The following is a 15,897-nucleotide window of genomic DNA, read 5'->3' on the forward strand; positions in this document are numbered from 1 at the left end:
ATGGCCCCCCTGCGGTTCTCATGGTATTGATAGAATCCCTCCAATTTGGTGCTTTACATTTGTCCATGAATGAAGGAGTAATTAGGCTCATCCATAAAAGGGGAGAGGAGGACATTCTGAGCAACTAGAGACCTATAACTATGATGTCTTCTACCTACAAAGTGTTTGCTAAGGCCTTGGCCCTTCGCTTGTCAGCACAACTCGATGCCTGGATTAGAAAGGAACAAAAAGGGTTTTTCAAGGGTAGATACATGTTAGATGCCATCATAGCTCTCTAGGAAGGGTTTGAACATGCCCAAACCACAAACCAGGACTTTGTCTTTTTCAAAGTAGACTTTGATAAAGCCTATGATAGATTGGAATGGGATTTCATCCTTCAATCCCTTCAGGGTATGGGGCTGGGTCCAAGATTCATCAAGTTTGTGGATACATTGTTCGGAAATGCCAAGGGTGGCCCTCAATGGAAAAATATCTACACCCTTTGTCCTTAGAAGGTCTATAAGACAGGGATGCCCTCTTCTCCCCTGCTATTGCTGCAGAAAATGCCCTAGGTTGGCTGATAGAAGATGGCATTTTAAAAAAAAGCTTCTTACAAGGATTAACCTTCCTGATGGCCATTGCCAAATGTGTCTTTGGTGCACAATGATAAACAATCCTTAATATCCTTTTGGAACTACCTATAAATTTTTTATTTAGCATCTAGCTCTCAAGTTAACCACTATAAAACAGGTATTAGAACCTTGCTTCAGGAGCCCCCCATGCCATGCTGGATGAAGGATGTTAAGTTATTCTAGAAGGGAGGATTTTTAGACTATTATGTATCCAATGGGCTTTCGAGAGTAAGTCAACACAAAAAATGGGAATGGGTTCTAACCAAAGTGAAATAGAAGATTAACAGGTGGAAGGGACTTCAACAAAGTATGGCTGGTAGATGGTAGTCTTGAAACACATCATGATCTCCTCTACCATTTACTATCTTTCCTAAAACATGACCTGGCAGATTGGTAGTCCTGAAACACATCCTAATCTCCTCTACCATTTACTATCTTTCCTCTGCTGGAGAAGTTCAAATGCTGAACTTAAGGACTTGGAATCCCGATGCAAAAACCTCTTGTGGGGAGAGGATGCTTAGGTGTTCGGAATCCCCAAAGTTGCCTGGAAAGTTTGCTCCATGCCCAAAAACGAAGGTGCTTTGGGCCTACTTTTGATATACAAGAGCTAGCTAATAGAATGGTGGCCAAATGGATTATTAGAAGTTTTCTCAAGTACGAGGAGGACTGGGTTCACATAAATACTCCCCTTTTTGCAAACAGAGTACCCTAGATGGAATAGACTTCCGTCTATGACCTTATTCTTCAATGAAAACTAAGAGAAGCCCTCTCATTAAAGGTATCTAGAAAATTTGTAACAACATGACAGCCTTTCTGGAATCCACTCCTAAATAAAAGGTTCAAGATGGACTTGTTCCACTTGGACTTTATATGGATATCCATGATTTTTCAGAATGGTATTCCTCAGGAAAGGTATCCTACAGCCCATAAACTCTGAAAAAAGGTATTGAAACCTAGAGGGATCTGTGGAGCTTCCAGGGAAAAAAAATGGCTGACCCAAGAGACCTTGAAAGATACGTACAAACTGAATGACGCGGAATTGATCCTGATGCAAACCGGAATAGCTCTATGTAGCTTCCATGAAAAAAGATGGCTAACCCAAGAGACCTTGAAAGATATGTACACACTGATGCAGAATTGATCCTAGTGCAAACCCGAATAGCTTTGTGGAGCTTCCACGACAAAAGATGGCTAACCTAAGAGACCTTGAAAGATATGTACACACTGAATGATGCAGAATTGATCCTGGTGCAAACCCGAATAGCTCTGTGGCAGCAAAAACTTCGCAGCCTTCATCCAATACAAAGAAACCTTCAAGATAAGGGCAATGCTTGTTCCCTACTTCAAAAAGCTTGATCTCCCTCTCCACATCAAATTGAACACCAAGCGGCACTTAAGCTGGGATAGAAGACAATGGAAATTTAGATTCTACAGAATTTGGAACAAGGTCATCCCACATAAGATGTCTTGTCTTTTGTGGCTAATTCTTCACCAAGCACTATGGATAAATGAGAAAGCACACATGATAGGAATTCGAGATAGGATTTGTCCTGGATGCAGGTGAGCTCCTCACCATCCCACACTTGTATCACTTGCCCCACTCTAGTTGTCGTAACCCACCCTTAGAGTGGCCATAACCCACCCTCAGGAATTGAACTGGAAAGAGATGCTATTAGGGAATGCTTCTATGGCTTCATATCTATGGACTATTTCGGTTAACAGGAACATGTGGGTTTTTCATAATGTATCAGGTGATTTGGTTCTTGGCCTAAAACAATTTGCAATTGTGCAGATGCTGTTGAAATTATGACATGACGGGAAACTAAAGCTCACAAGCTCTTGCACACATACATGAATTAAACTCATGAATCAAACAATGGAGTGAGGAGAGAGAGAGTAGAGAAATTTTTCTCGAAGTGGATTGATCAGCAGCAACTCGAGTTCCTCTCGGATTGGCTGCACTTTACCTATAAGCCCTGGTAAATCCTTTAGACGATGTATCACTTTCAAACGAGGTCCAAGTGTGTGGCACCCAAACAAACTAGATAACTCTCACCCAAGTGGTGAGCTCTCTCACACCATACAACAATAGATAGCACACCTATATACCATTAGGAGAAACTTGGACTCAATTTTAGGCTTTCTAAGAAGTGCCAGCTCAGCTTAGAGAGAGATAATTGGAAAGGTCTAAAAATGTCACGTGCACACCCATCAGGTGTACAAGTGGCATGGCATCATCAAGCATTAATCAGGACATCTAAGTATTAGTCAGGCATATATCAGCATAAGCATGGGGGTGTTTCATCACCTTATCAGCACTTTAGTCATCACATGAGCATTGTAAGGCATTTAGCTACATCAGGTCAGCAGTGTTAGCACCAGCCCCGAAAGCAGTATGACCAGCCGACAAGCAATTATGGCATTTATGGCCAGTCGTGAGCATTCAGGAGCTGGCCGACTGCACACTAAGGCTGGCCGACCAGCATCAATTCCCACATATAAATAGAAGCGCATCCTCCATTCAGTCCACCATCTCATCTCAGTTGAGCGCAGATCTCATCCAGTTCAGTTCATAGATCTCAGTCCAGCATCTCATCTCAGTTCAGCGCATATCTCATCCAGTTCAGTTCATAGATCTCAGTCCAGCAGTGGTATCTCCTCAGCATTTCCTTCCCAGGCAACAAGGAGAGAGTCAGTCCATCAGCGTTTGCAGCAGACATCATCAGTACATCTGCGTCTCAGCATCAATTCAGCATCACATCAGTCCCAAGCCATCCCTTCAGCGTTTCCTTTCCAGGAGACAAGGGAAAGTCAGTGGGACAACAGTTCATCCGTCATAGGCAGCATATTCAGCATATAGTTCATCATTTCTATCATATAAATAGAAGCGCATCCTCCATTCAATCCAGCATCTCATCTCAGTTCAGCGCATATCTCATCCAGTTCAGTTCATAGATCTCAGTCCAGCAGTGGTATCTCCTCAGTGTTTCCTTTCCAGGCAACAAGGAGAGAATCAGTCCATCAACGTTTGCAGCAGACATCATCAGTCCATCAATGTCCATCAACAAGGAGAGAATCAGTCCATCAACGTTTGCAGCGGACAGCATCAGTCCATCAGCGTTTGCAGAGCAGACAGCATGAGTACATGTGCGTTTCAGCATCAGTTCAGCATCACATCAGTCCTCCCAAGCCATCCCTTCAACGTTCCCTTCCCAGGAGACAAGGGAAAGTCAGTGGGACAGCAGTCGATCCATCATAGGCAGCATATTCAGCATATAGTTCATCATTTCTATCTCCTAAATAGAGGGAAGCTGGCATCGAAGGGTGGGCCTTAGCATTGGAGCAAGGAACAGTCCTCAGCATCAGCATTCAGCGCCTATTCTTCTCATCCCGAGAAGGATATTCATCTAGGACAGCATCATAGATCTATTTAGATCTCATTGTAACCCATTCATCTAATATAGCTGCATTGCATTGCATTGACACTATCTGTCTTTTCTTAAGCATCATTAAGTGCAGTTTAGTTAGCCTAAGGTTGTGTTTACAATGGTCAAATCCCTCACATGACACATTGGTATCAGAGTGTTATAGGGTAACCAGGCTTAGATCATTTTCATTCAGTCAGACATCATGTTAATCGCTTCCGCACAGTTAAACCCAGTTCTGCAAGCCACCCTTAGGGATTTTCCCTTAGGTATGCATTAGTAACCCATCCATCTGCATTCTTGCACAGCATATAGGGTTGCACATGGCTTGCATAGTAGTCATCTTAGCAGTCAGTCTTGCATTTGCAAGGCATACATGTTTACCCATGAATTCTCTGGGGAAGAATGACATCCATCATCAAAGGAGTACATAAGTTTTGAGCTTCAAGTGGGAGCAGCATGGGGTTCTCTTCCATAGAAGAAGACGGAAGTTGGCTCCAACATCGCCTTAGGAAGTTCAGAGCTTCAGGAAGAACGATGGAGATGGTAGGTGAAAGGTTTCCACTGATAGGTCAGGGGTGACTCACGTATTTCCAAGAAGTTTTATTAGCATTTGCCATTCCGTTCCCGTAGTATACAAGTCCTTGGCTCAAAGGTTTCAACTCCTACAGTCGACCTCAGTCCCGACAGAAAGGGGAGGCAGTCGTTTTAGTGGAGAAGGATCACCAGAGGAGTCGAAAGGTTGCCAGGTATACCACCCAGCACAGTTTAGCAGAGGGGAGTGTCACGTGCACACCCATCAGGTGTACAAGTGGCATGGCATCATCAAGCATTAATCAGGACATCTAAGTATTAGTTAGGCATATATCAGCATAAGCATGGGGGTGTTTCATCACCAACATCAGCACTTTAGTCATGAGCATTGTAAGGCATTTAGCTACATCAGGTCAGCAGTGTTAGCACCAGCTGATAGCAGTATGACGAGCCGACAAGCATTTATGGCATTTATGGCCAGTCGTGAGCATTCAGGAGAGCTGGCGGACTGCACAGTAAGGCTGGCCGACTAGCATCAATTCCCACATATAAATAGAAGCGTATCCTCCATTCAGTCCAGCATCTCATCTTAGTTCAGCGCATATCTCATCCAGTTCAGTTCATAGATCTCAGTCCAGCAGTGGTATCTCCTCAGTGTTTCCTTCCCAGGCAGCAAGGAGAGAATCAGTCCATCAGCGTTTGCAGCAGCTGACAGCATCAGTCCATCAGCGTTTGCAGCAGACAGCATCTGCCCCAAACTTACGATACTGCAAGCACAATAAATAAGTACTTTTATTGTATAAATTCATGAAAGCAGAACATAAAAGACAATGCGTACATATCTTTAACTCACATACATGGAAATCACAACCATATGCAAGCTCCCCCTCCTCATCATCACTTATTGATTCACCATTGCGCTTGGCTTGTAGTATGGTTTGCTCGAGCCATTGATTAGAAGGAAAGTCTGGAAGAAGTGCAAGTTCTGCTGGGTAGTACGATAGTGTGCGGCTTGTTTGACTCCTTCTAAAACTCAAACGAGCTTGGTACCTTTCAGCCCTGATCACCAAGTTATATCTAGTCCCAAGCCATCCCTTCAGCGTTTCCTTCCCAGGAGACAAGGGAAAGTCAGTGGGACAGCAGTTCATCCATCATAGGCAGCATATTCAGCATATAGTTCATCATTTCTATCTCCTAAATAGAGGGAAGCTGGCATCGAAGGGTGGGCCTCAGCATTGGAGCAAGGAACAGTCCTCAGCATCAGCGTTCAGCCTATTCTTCTCATCCTCGAGAAGGATATTCATCTAGGACAACATCATAGATCTATTTAGATCTCATTGTAACCCATTCATCTAATATAGCTGCATTGCATTGACACTTTTTGTCTTTTCTTAAGCATCATTAAGTGTAGTTTAGTTAGCCTAAGGTTGTGTTTACGACGGTCAAATCCCTCGCATGTCACATTGGTATCAGAGCGTTATAGGGTAACCAGCGTTTGATCATTTTCATTCCATCAGTCATTCACTCAGACATCATGTTAATCGCTTCTGCATAGTTAAACCCAGTTCTCAAAATCTTGCAGCCACCCTTAGGGATTTTCCCTTAGGTATGCATTAGTAACCAATCCATCTGCATTCTTGCACAGCATATAGGGTTGTACATGGCTTGCATAGCAGTCATCCTTGCAGTCAGTCTTGCATCTGCAGGCATACATGTTTACCCATGAATTCTTTGCTTGGGAAGAATGACATCCATCATCAAAGGAGTACATAAGTTTTGAGGTTTAACTGGCAGCAGCATGGGGTTCTCTTCCACACAGAAGAAGACGGAAGTTGGCTCCAACATTGCCTCAGGAAGTTAAAAGCTTCAGGAAAACGACGGAGATGGTAGGTGAAAGGTTTCCACAGATAGGTCAGGAGTGACTCACGTATTTCCAAGAAGTTTTAGCAGCATTTGCCATTCAGTTCCCGCAGTATACAAGTCTTTGGCTCAAAGGTTTCAACTCCTACAGTCGACCTCAGTCCCGATAGAAAGGGAGGGCAGTGGTTTTAGTGGAGGAGGATCACCAGAGGAGTTGAAAGGTTGCCAGGTATACCACCGAGCAACAGTTTAGCAGCAGAGGGGAGTGTCACGTGCACACCCATCAGGTGTACAAGTGGCAACAAGTGGCATGGCATCATCAAGCATTAATCACGACATCTAAGTATTAGTTAGGCATATATCAGCATCAGCATGGGGGTGTTTCATCACCAACATCAGCACTTTAGTCATCATGAGCATTGTAAGGCATTTAGCTTTATCAGGTTAGCAGTGTTAGCACCAGCCGACAACAGTATGACTAGCCGACAAGCATTTATGGCCAGTCGTTGAGCATTCAGAAGGTGGCCGATTGCACAGTAAGGCTGGCCGACCAGCATCAATTCCCACATATAAATAGAAGCGCATCCTCCATTCAGTCCAGCATCTCATCTCAGTTCAGCGCATATCTCATCGAGTTCAGTTCATAGATCTCAGTCCAGCAGTGGTATCTCCTCAACGTTTCCTTCCCAGGCAACAAGGAGAGACTCAGTCCATCAGCGTTTGTAGCAAATAGCATCAGTACATCTTCGTTTCAGCGTCAGTTCAGCATCACATCAGTCCCAAGCCATCCCTTCAACGTTTCCTTTCCAGGAGACAAGGGAAAGTCAGTGGGACAGCAGTTCATCCATCATAGGCAGCAGCATATTCAGCATATAGTTCATCATTTCTATCTCCTACATAGAGGGAAGTCGGCATTGAAGGGTGGACCTCAGCATTGGAGCAAGGAACAGTCCTCAGCATCAGCATTCAGTCTATTCTTCTCATCCCAAGAAGGATATTAGGACAGCATCATAGATCTATTCTTCTCATTCAGTCTATTCTTCTCATCCCAAGAAGGATATTCATCTAGGACAGCATCATAGATCTATTTAGATCTCATTGTAACCATTCATCTAATATAGCTGCATTGCATTGCATTGACACTATCTGTCTTTTCTTAAGCATCATTAAGTGTAGTTTAGTTAGCCTAAGGTTGTGTTTAGATCTCATTGTAATCCATTCATCTAATATAGCTGCATTGCATTGCATTAACACTATCTGTCGTTTCTTAAGCATCATTAAGTGTAGTTTAGTTAGCCTAAGGTTCTGTTTACAACGGTCGAATCCCTCACATGTCAAAAAAAAATCCAAAATTGCATTTCAGCTCATTTTCATCCATTTTTAAATATTATTCTCGATACATTAAAATAAGCATAGAATATTGCTACTTTCAATTAGTTTTTTGATGTGGCCGCATTCATAATGTAAAAAAGTAGCTTCAATGATTCAATTCTCTTGAATATTTGATTGGATGCATGTAAACCTTGTCAAAATGAAGATTTCGTAGATTTGAGGTAGTTATGTATGGAAGCTTCAATGATTGATCTACCAAAAAAGAATTTCACGCTCGTGGGGGTTTTTCAAAAAACATCCTTACTGATCGAGCTATTCCCTTTTCAACTCGCTAATCTTAAAAATGACGACAAAGAACATTAGCTTTGCAAATGAGAACCTTGATCCTTATTTAGGGATTCTAATTAATCCAACATCAACACATGGAGACACTCAAGTCAGTAGTAGAAATGGCGCACAAAGAAGAAGATATGATGATGATTACCATCTTCATGTGGACATACAATCTCAGTACCATCTCAGTACCAACCACTGAAGAAACACAACAAGACATTTGATTTATCCCATGAGCAAAAAGAAGAAAGGAGGAACAATGGAGAGCGCCATTTGGACTTGGGGAGACTGATGGATCAATGTATCCCAAGGATCCATTTACAAATGCACCACCTCCATTTTCCAACATTACTAACCTATTACATTTCATAGGTGATGGTAGACAAGGTTTACTGGGTTACGCTCAACACTTGGAAGCAAAAGCAATAGTTGCAGAGAACAACAAAGGGATTTACTACAGAAGGAAATTAATGAAATAGAACAACTAAATGGGTTGTATGCACAGAAACTTATGGCGAACAAAGAAACAATTCAAGACTTAGAGAAGAAGATCGATACTTTGAGGACAAAGGACACAACATTAGGGCCATGAAAAGGAGAAGGCAACCTAGCAACATAGAGAAAATAAAAGTTGGAAGTGGAGGGATGTAGAAGCAAGTATAGGCTATGAGGTGATGTAGACTCTCATTTCATATATATTACAGTTTTTAATTAGGTTGTTTCATATATATTATTGTAGACTCTCATTTTATATATATTACTGTTTTTCAATTAGTTCGTTTGTTTGAAAGTAGGCATTAGTAATCAGTGATGTTTTTCTATTTGTAGATCTTTACTTCATCCAGAGTCCAATGTACATTCCAAAGCCAATTGGTGCAATTGGGGATCTTTTCAAGACAACGGTTGAGCCTTCTCCTTTGTCTGTTGCAAAATGAGATGGATGAACATATCCTTCACCATCTAATGTCATGATATTGCCAGAAATAATCTCTTCATAATCTTGCTCCCAGTCACCAAGAATAATCCGAGAGGTCTTCATGATTATGCATTGAACATTAAGGACAGTTCAAGAGCACGGTGCTGGGCATGTGCATTGTATAAGAACATATATAGTTTTTCTACGCAAGTCTCTTCCGCCTCGTCATCTGAATATAAGAGAATATCCAACTCATTCACTGACATGCCTAAAGAAACATTTCAGTCAATTAGGACAAGCACACTTAATACACAAGGGGTCAATACCAAGAGATAAGGGGTTTATGCGATGCTTGTGAGCCCCTTGTCGCTTTAGTACTAGGCCCGAAAACAAAAGAACACAAAAGGGGGCCAGTACCAAGTCATAAGGGGCTTACGTGATGCCTATGAGCCCTTTGTCGTTGTTAGTATGCACTCAATGCCCACCTCTTATAAGAAGGCATGTATTTCACTTTGATGTATAATGCACATTTATTAGGCCCCCATTATGAAGAGTAGCTATGGTGCATATGTCTTTAGTGGGAACCCCGGCTTAGACGTCGATTGGGTCATTATTGTGACCATTGATGATGGTTAGGAGATGGTTAAGACGGGAGTTTGGGGGCGAGAGCCCCCGAGGTGACGGTATGAGGAATATTCCCTCAGATATACCAAGTCCATCATTAGTGGGCGGTGGTCGGTGGTGGGCCGTGTTCTTGATACGCAGGCGTTGACCATGTCTATGCAGTGTAACCGCCCTCGTTGTATACACGTCTACCACATCGCTTATAGTACTATATATGGACATGCCATGAGCTAAGGCATCCAATGCTTGTGAGTATCCACCCCCTTCTACACTTCGTACCATTAGGAAATCAATGGAGTCTTTTTGGGCCCTTTAATTTGCCATTGCCTAATGGAGGTGATTAAGAAATAGACAAATAGGGAGATTACATGTGGACTGAAACCAATGGTTTGTAAGAGCCTAGAAGGTAGTGGTCAAACTTAGAATAATAGGCTATTGAGAAGGTTGTGATGCGCTACCATATTGCCAAGCAACAGTTGTCCATTGCGTTTCCTTACAGGCGATGGAAGCTTACAAATGGAGAATGGGAGGCGTTAGACTCCGACACAACCTCTACAGAAGAACAGGGTGTGCTACATATATCCATGCAAGGTGGGGATGTAGAAGATGTTGCTGTGAATGATGACTGGTCCCTTGCCAACTTACGCGACTACTTAGTTCTTCGATTCTCACTGTGTGGTCATTTTGCTTTTATAATCAATGGTAGAGTAGTGCGCAAAAGGCAGGAACGATCTTTTCTTTGTAGAGAAATTACTTTCCCTGGCTGTGTAGTTATCAAATAACCACTGGATATGTAATCTTGAATTGAAGTAAATACAATTTAAATTTTTTTGCCTCACTGTCTTTGTCACGTAGGCTGTAATGCCTGTGACCGACCGCGGCGGCAGACCGGATGGCCATATCCGAGGTTCAGTGGGAGAGGCCGCCCATGCGGAGTCATGGGCGGCCAGGCTAGTGTGGACGGTAGGCCACACACTATATAGCCTAGGGGATGAGGGGCAATCCTCATTCTTCCTCTATGGTTGGGTGGTGAGCCAGAGGCCGTCCCCTCTTGTGGTAACGCCCGTAGCGGCGTTACGGGAATGTAACATTCTTATTAAGGTTTTTCAATTGTCTTGTGCAAGTTTTATTTTTTTGTGAGTGTAAGGTTGGTCACACAAGCATCTGTGGCTTGAGCCACTAGTAAATTAGAAATGACCTTGCGATGGAAGGATACGTTCTTGCTTTCGCATACCATTTTTTAAAAATTTTTTGGTACTTAAAATTTTAAAAGTTTTTAAAATTTTTATAACAAGGTCGCCCATTTATAAACGATACTTTACTCATTTTTATCAATTGACAATTATCATTCTCTCCTAACACTTGCTCTCAATTTCGCACACCTTTGTGTATCACACACTCTCTATTTCTTGCAATCACTCATAGTCATGGCACCTCTACTTGACGCACTTATTGCATAGCTAGGAAAGCTTGAGTTACTTCATAGGGTTGATGAGATCGTCCCTATGTTTGAGGGAGCAATTGATGTGCGTGCAACAATGCATCTACACGTGGATTCTTTTACAGATGTCATTCAGTATATGGATGAACACATCAGCACGTACTCCATCATGTTTGAGGGTGATGAGGGCCTATGGGTTCCAGTTGACCTCATCAAGTTCATATTCAGGGAAGACAAGAATTTTAGATTTCGCCTAACAAGGTTTTTAAAATCCCTCACAGAAAAGGACTACAGGAATGAGGAGGAAGACTTACTCTTGGATCTACAAATGGGCAACATCGGCACTTCTTTCCTGAGCTGGGACATGGTGTTGGTCCTTCTGTTACAAGAGGGTATGGCGAAAGAAAGTGGCAAGGAAAAAGAAAAGGGCAAAGTAAAGCTAATGGAGCAGGTCCAAGAGGCCCATGCTGAGGAAGAGAATGTTACAGAACAATGGGAGGCCTCAATGGCATTGGTGGCTCTACAAGAGAATGTCCTCGAGGAGGTTCCGGACCTAGTTCTAGAGGGGGATGAAGTACTTGAGGAGGTCCCAGACCTTGTTATCATGGCCAATCATTATTGATGGGAAAGAATTTTTATTTTTGGATGACATTGCCAAGACACTTGGGTTTCGCGAGGATGAGGCACTGTCTATTATTGCCGTGAATGCTGGGGGTCAAGACAAAAGAAAAGTGAAAATCTCTTTTGAAGATGACAACCTCACAAAAGCGCTTGCATACGATATTGGTAGCAGTTCCTTGGAAGATGTAGTGGCCAAAGCGCTCGTTGAAATAAAGCAAGATGTGCAATTCTATGAGAGCGTAGCTGCCTTTGAACCACACATGCCCTTGGTTGCTGGCGATGCTCAAGACCAAGGAAGCATAAACTTGACAAATGAGCAACTAGTTGCAAGTGACGATGCAACTGAGGTATGTCCTAACTTCTTAGTTGTAAAGCAAATTATTTTTAGTTGTATCATTTCACGCTTCCTAACTTCTATATTGACATGTTGACAGACTGCTTTTGAAGTGGACAAGTTTGCTATGCGCGTAGGAGGAACGCGACCAAAGTCGGAGGGTCGAGATGCATCTCTTTGGCACTACATACCTGCCCTCAGAGCCGACATAGTGCGGGTTTTTCATTTAGACTATTCAGAGATCGCCTATGCCGAGCTTCTAAAATGTAAAGCACTGCAGTCTTGTCGGAGAACCCCTTAGCCTCGAACATAAATAAATGTATTTTGGTAGCTCGGGAAGCTGCCTTGTATTGCTTTACGGGCAAGCATCCCGGCTCAGTTTTAGGCCATCGTGCCCTTTCTCAGGCTCAAGGAATCAATGAGCCGAGTGATATATTCCAAAGCTTAGGCCAGAAACCAGCCTCTAGAACTCTCTTTCCTGAGCTCTTCCAAGAGCTTATTAAAAAGATGTAATGTAAACTTTTCTTCCAAGTTTAATAAATTTTTTTTGTTGTGCATTGTAAGTTGTGATTTTTCCTGGCATACTTGTGATATACCATTTCAAGCCTCGCAATTTTAAGATTTTGTTCATAGAAAATATTGTTTAGGATTCATTTTAAATGTGATTGTGATTAAAAAAGTAATCAAGATTGGGTTAGAGCGGTACAAAAAAATGTTGTATTTATAGATGTATACACACTCACATATATGTATATATATGTACATATATGTATATATATACATATATATATGTGTGTGTGTGTGTGTGTGTACCTATATATATATATAAGATTCTGGGGCTATTAAAAGATATATATATATATATATATATATAAGATATATAGGATATATATATATATATATATATATATATATATATATATATATATATATATATATATATATATATATATATATATATAAAAGACATAAGATATTATAAGATTTTGGAGCTATTATAAGATATATATAAATATATAATATATCTTATATAAATATATAAGATTTTGGGGCTGTTAGGGCACCTAAAGGGCCTTATGAGCCTCACCAGACAAAAAATATCAAAAAAAAAAATGCCATGTGCGCTACGACGCGAAAATCAACAGTTTGACCTGGTCAAACTAGCGATTAATGCGCCATAGCGCACATGGCATTTTTTTATTTTTTTTTGATTTTTTTGGTCTTGAGGCTCATAAGGCCCTCTATAAGGGTCTCTAGGTGACTTTATAGGCTCTACCTTTTTTGTATATATAAATATATATATATATATATATGTGTGTGTGTGTGTGTGTACATATATATATATGTGTATATGTATATATATTTGTATATGTATATATATATGTGTGTATATATGTATGTGTGTGTGTGTGTTTTTTCCTGTGTGTATAGTGCTTTTATATTTTTTTAATGAAATGTTCATTGGCACTGAGCATACAAAAAAAATTGGACTCAACAAAGAATGTAACACAACTCAAAAAGCTTTCATTAATGCTACAAAGAAATTTGGGAACATTACAAAATTTTGTAGGGAGAATTACAAAGTGGGTTAGCCTATTGAGGTAGAAGGCTACGCTCTAAATGTAGACGTAGGGCTAGGGACATATCTACAGGCTTCAAAGTAACTCTCTTGGCATGTACCATAGCCAGCACTGAGTCTTCAAAAACAGAAACTACAATATCTTCAGCAGCTTCTTGAAGAGCTTCAAGAGCTGTACTCTGTATACGATCAACCCTGTCAGTAAATTTTTCCATTGTTTCTCTCACCAGTCGAGAGAATGGTGCCTTGGGGATGAGAAGATCTGTGCTTTTCTGATATTTCCTAATCTATCGTAGCGCGACTGTCCCTGGCCTCCATTTTCTCTTCTTCTTTGTAACTGGTGGAGGCGGTGGTGGTCTTTGATTCTCCCACGGTGGTCGTTCAGACCTGAACTTCTTTTTCTTTTGTGCATGCTCTTCCTCTTCTTGCTGGTCCCGAAACTTGCCCTCTATTCTTTTGCCACACTTCTTGACTGGACGTCTGGATGTTGTGGCTGCTTGTGGCTGTGCTTGGCTTGCCCTCCTTGCGTCCTCTTTGGGCTGCTGTCTCTTTTGCATTTCTGTCTCCCAAGTCGCCCTCACAAGAGCAAACTCTTTGTCAATGGTATCTTTCGTGATGCCATAGGACAAGAGCTCGACCTCCCTGTTTTGTAAGATAACCTCTAGCTGTTCTAGGGTGTCGGCCTCAATAACAATCTCCGGTGGTTGCCCTTGACCTTCCTCGGCTTCTTTTCGACGTTGCTCTTCTTCTGCTTCTCTACTAAGCTCCGCTTCTTCAGCTTCCTTCATGCGTTGCGCTTCTTCGGCCTCCTTCCTGCGCTCTTCTTCTCTCATCTCCTTTGCCTCTTGCTCTGTTACTATAGGTAGATTTGTCCTTTTTGCTGTAGCAAGTAGTGGGCCGAGTTGATCGAAAAACCGTAAGTCTTGCTCCTGTTCTTCTGGCATGGCCTAGGTATGTATGAGTGCAAGAGATAGTGGGAGGGCAAGAGAGAGTAGAGCACGAAGAAGAAATTGAAATGTGGTGGCTATAAATGAAAAATGACTTAAATATAATTTTTTAAAACTTTTAGAAAATTTAAAAACACAAAAAGATTATAATCAGAGAGTTTAAGCCCATGAGGAACCACACCGATGCTTGCTTGCTACCCACTGCCGTAGTCTCTCCCTAGCATTTGATCTGTTGTATCCTTCAGTTCTTCTTGCATAAAAAGTTTTCATTATTTGACGCCTAAGAGACAAATTATGGTGACTTTTCTGCCTTTTTTTGCCAACCAGAACGCGATAGAACCAGTTAAACATTTCATGGAGCGCAGTACTCTTGACTTTGCCACCACCATGGCGAGTGCCCTTAAAATACACGGCCTTTGCTTGGTAATGTGATTTCTCCATGCCTTGATTGCTCCAAAGTGCTAAAGAGCCATATCTATCGAGAAAGTATGGCCCATGTGCATACAATATATGCTGCATAGAAAATTACAAAAAGTCAACATTCAAGCTCCTCTGAGAGCTCTTTAATCCTCTGCATCAAACTATTGATCTGCTTAGTCGATGCTGCTTGAAGCTGGTCGAAGGCAAATTGTGTTTGCCTCTTTTCAGCTGCCTCATCTAGCCACAACATGTGTAATCTCCTACAATAGCCAAGAAGCCCATTGAAACCATCACCAACAAACTTAAGAAAACTTGTAATGCTTTTGAATGGTGTAATCTCCTACAATAGCCAAGAAGCCCATTGAAACCATCACCAACAAACTTAAGAAAACTTGTAATGCTTTTGGATCTGGTGGATAAAGATTTCCATCAATCCAAAGATCAATGGCCTTTGCTCCTTGCATTCGAAGCTGATCATATGAAATATTGGGTGCAACATGCCTACTGCGTAGGGTTGCGTATTCTGTCTCCAAATCAACCAAAAGGCGGATCTTAGAAGGCTTATTGGTGATGTCTTGTAGTGCCATCTACAAGAATGTAGGCTTGTAAGCTTGGGTTGAATAGGAGTGGAAGGAGCAGGATATGGTATCAAAAAATAATGGGAAGAATGGAGATGAGGGTTGCTTCTCTAGAGCTGCATTGTGGATAGAGAAAGAAGCCAGAAAGGGAGCCAAAGAAACATAGAGAGGGTTGGCAATGGTGAGACGAAAATGCAAAGGAGACAATGCATCATGGGAAGCTTCTTTAGTGCAAGCTATGGCTGCTAAGCAATATAGAGAGAGAATACATCATGAAAAGGTTCTTCTGTGCAAGTCATGGCTACTACTGTGGGTTTGGAGAGAGAACCAAGTATTGTAGAG

Source organism: Cibotium barometz, chromosome 25 (assembly GCF_041138505.1).
Source record: "Cibotium barometz isolate CiBa-2024 chromosome 25, ASM4113850v1, whole genome shotgun sequence".
Taxonomy (NCBI): Eukaryota; Viridiplantae; Streptophyta; class Polypodiopsida; order Cyatheales; family Cibotiaceae; genus Cibotium; species Cibotium barometz.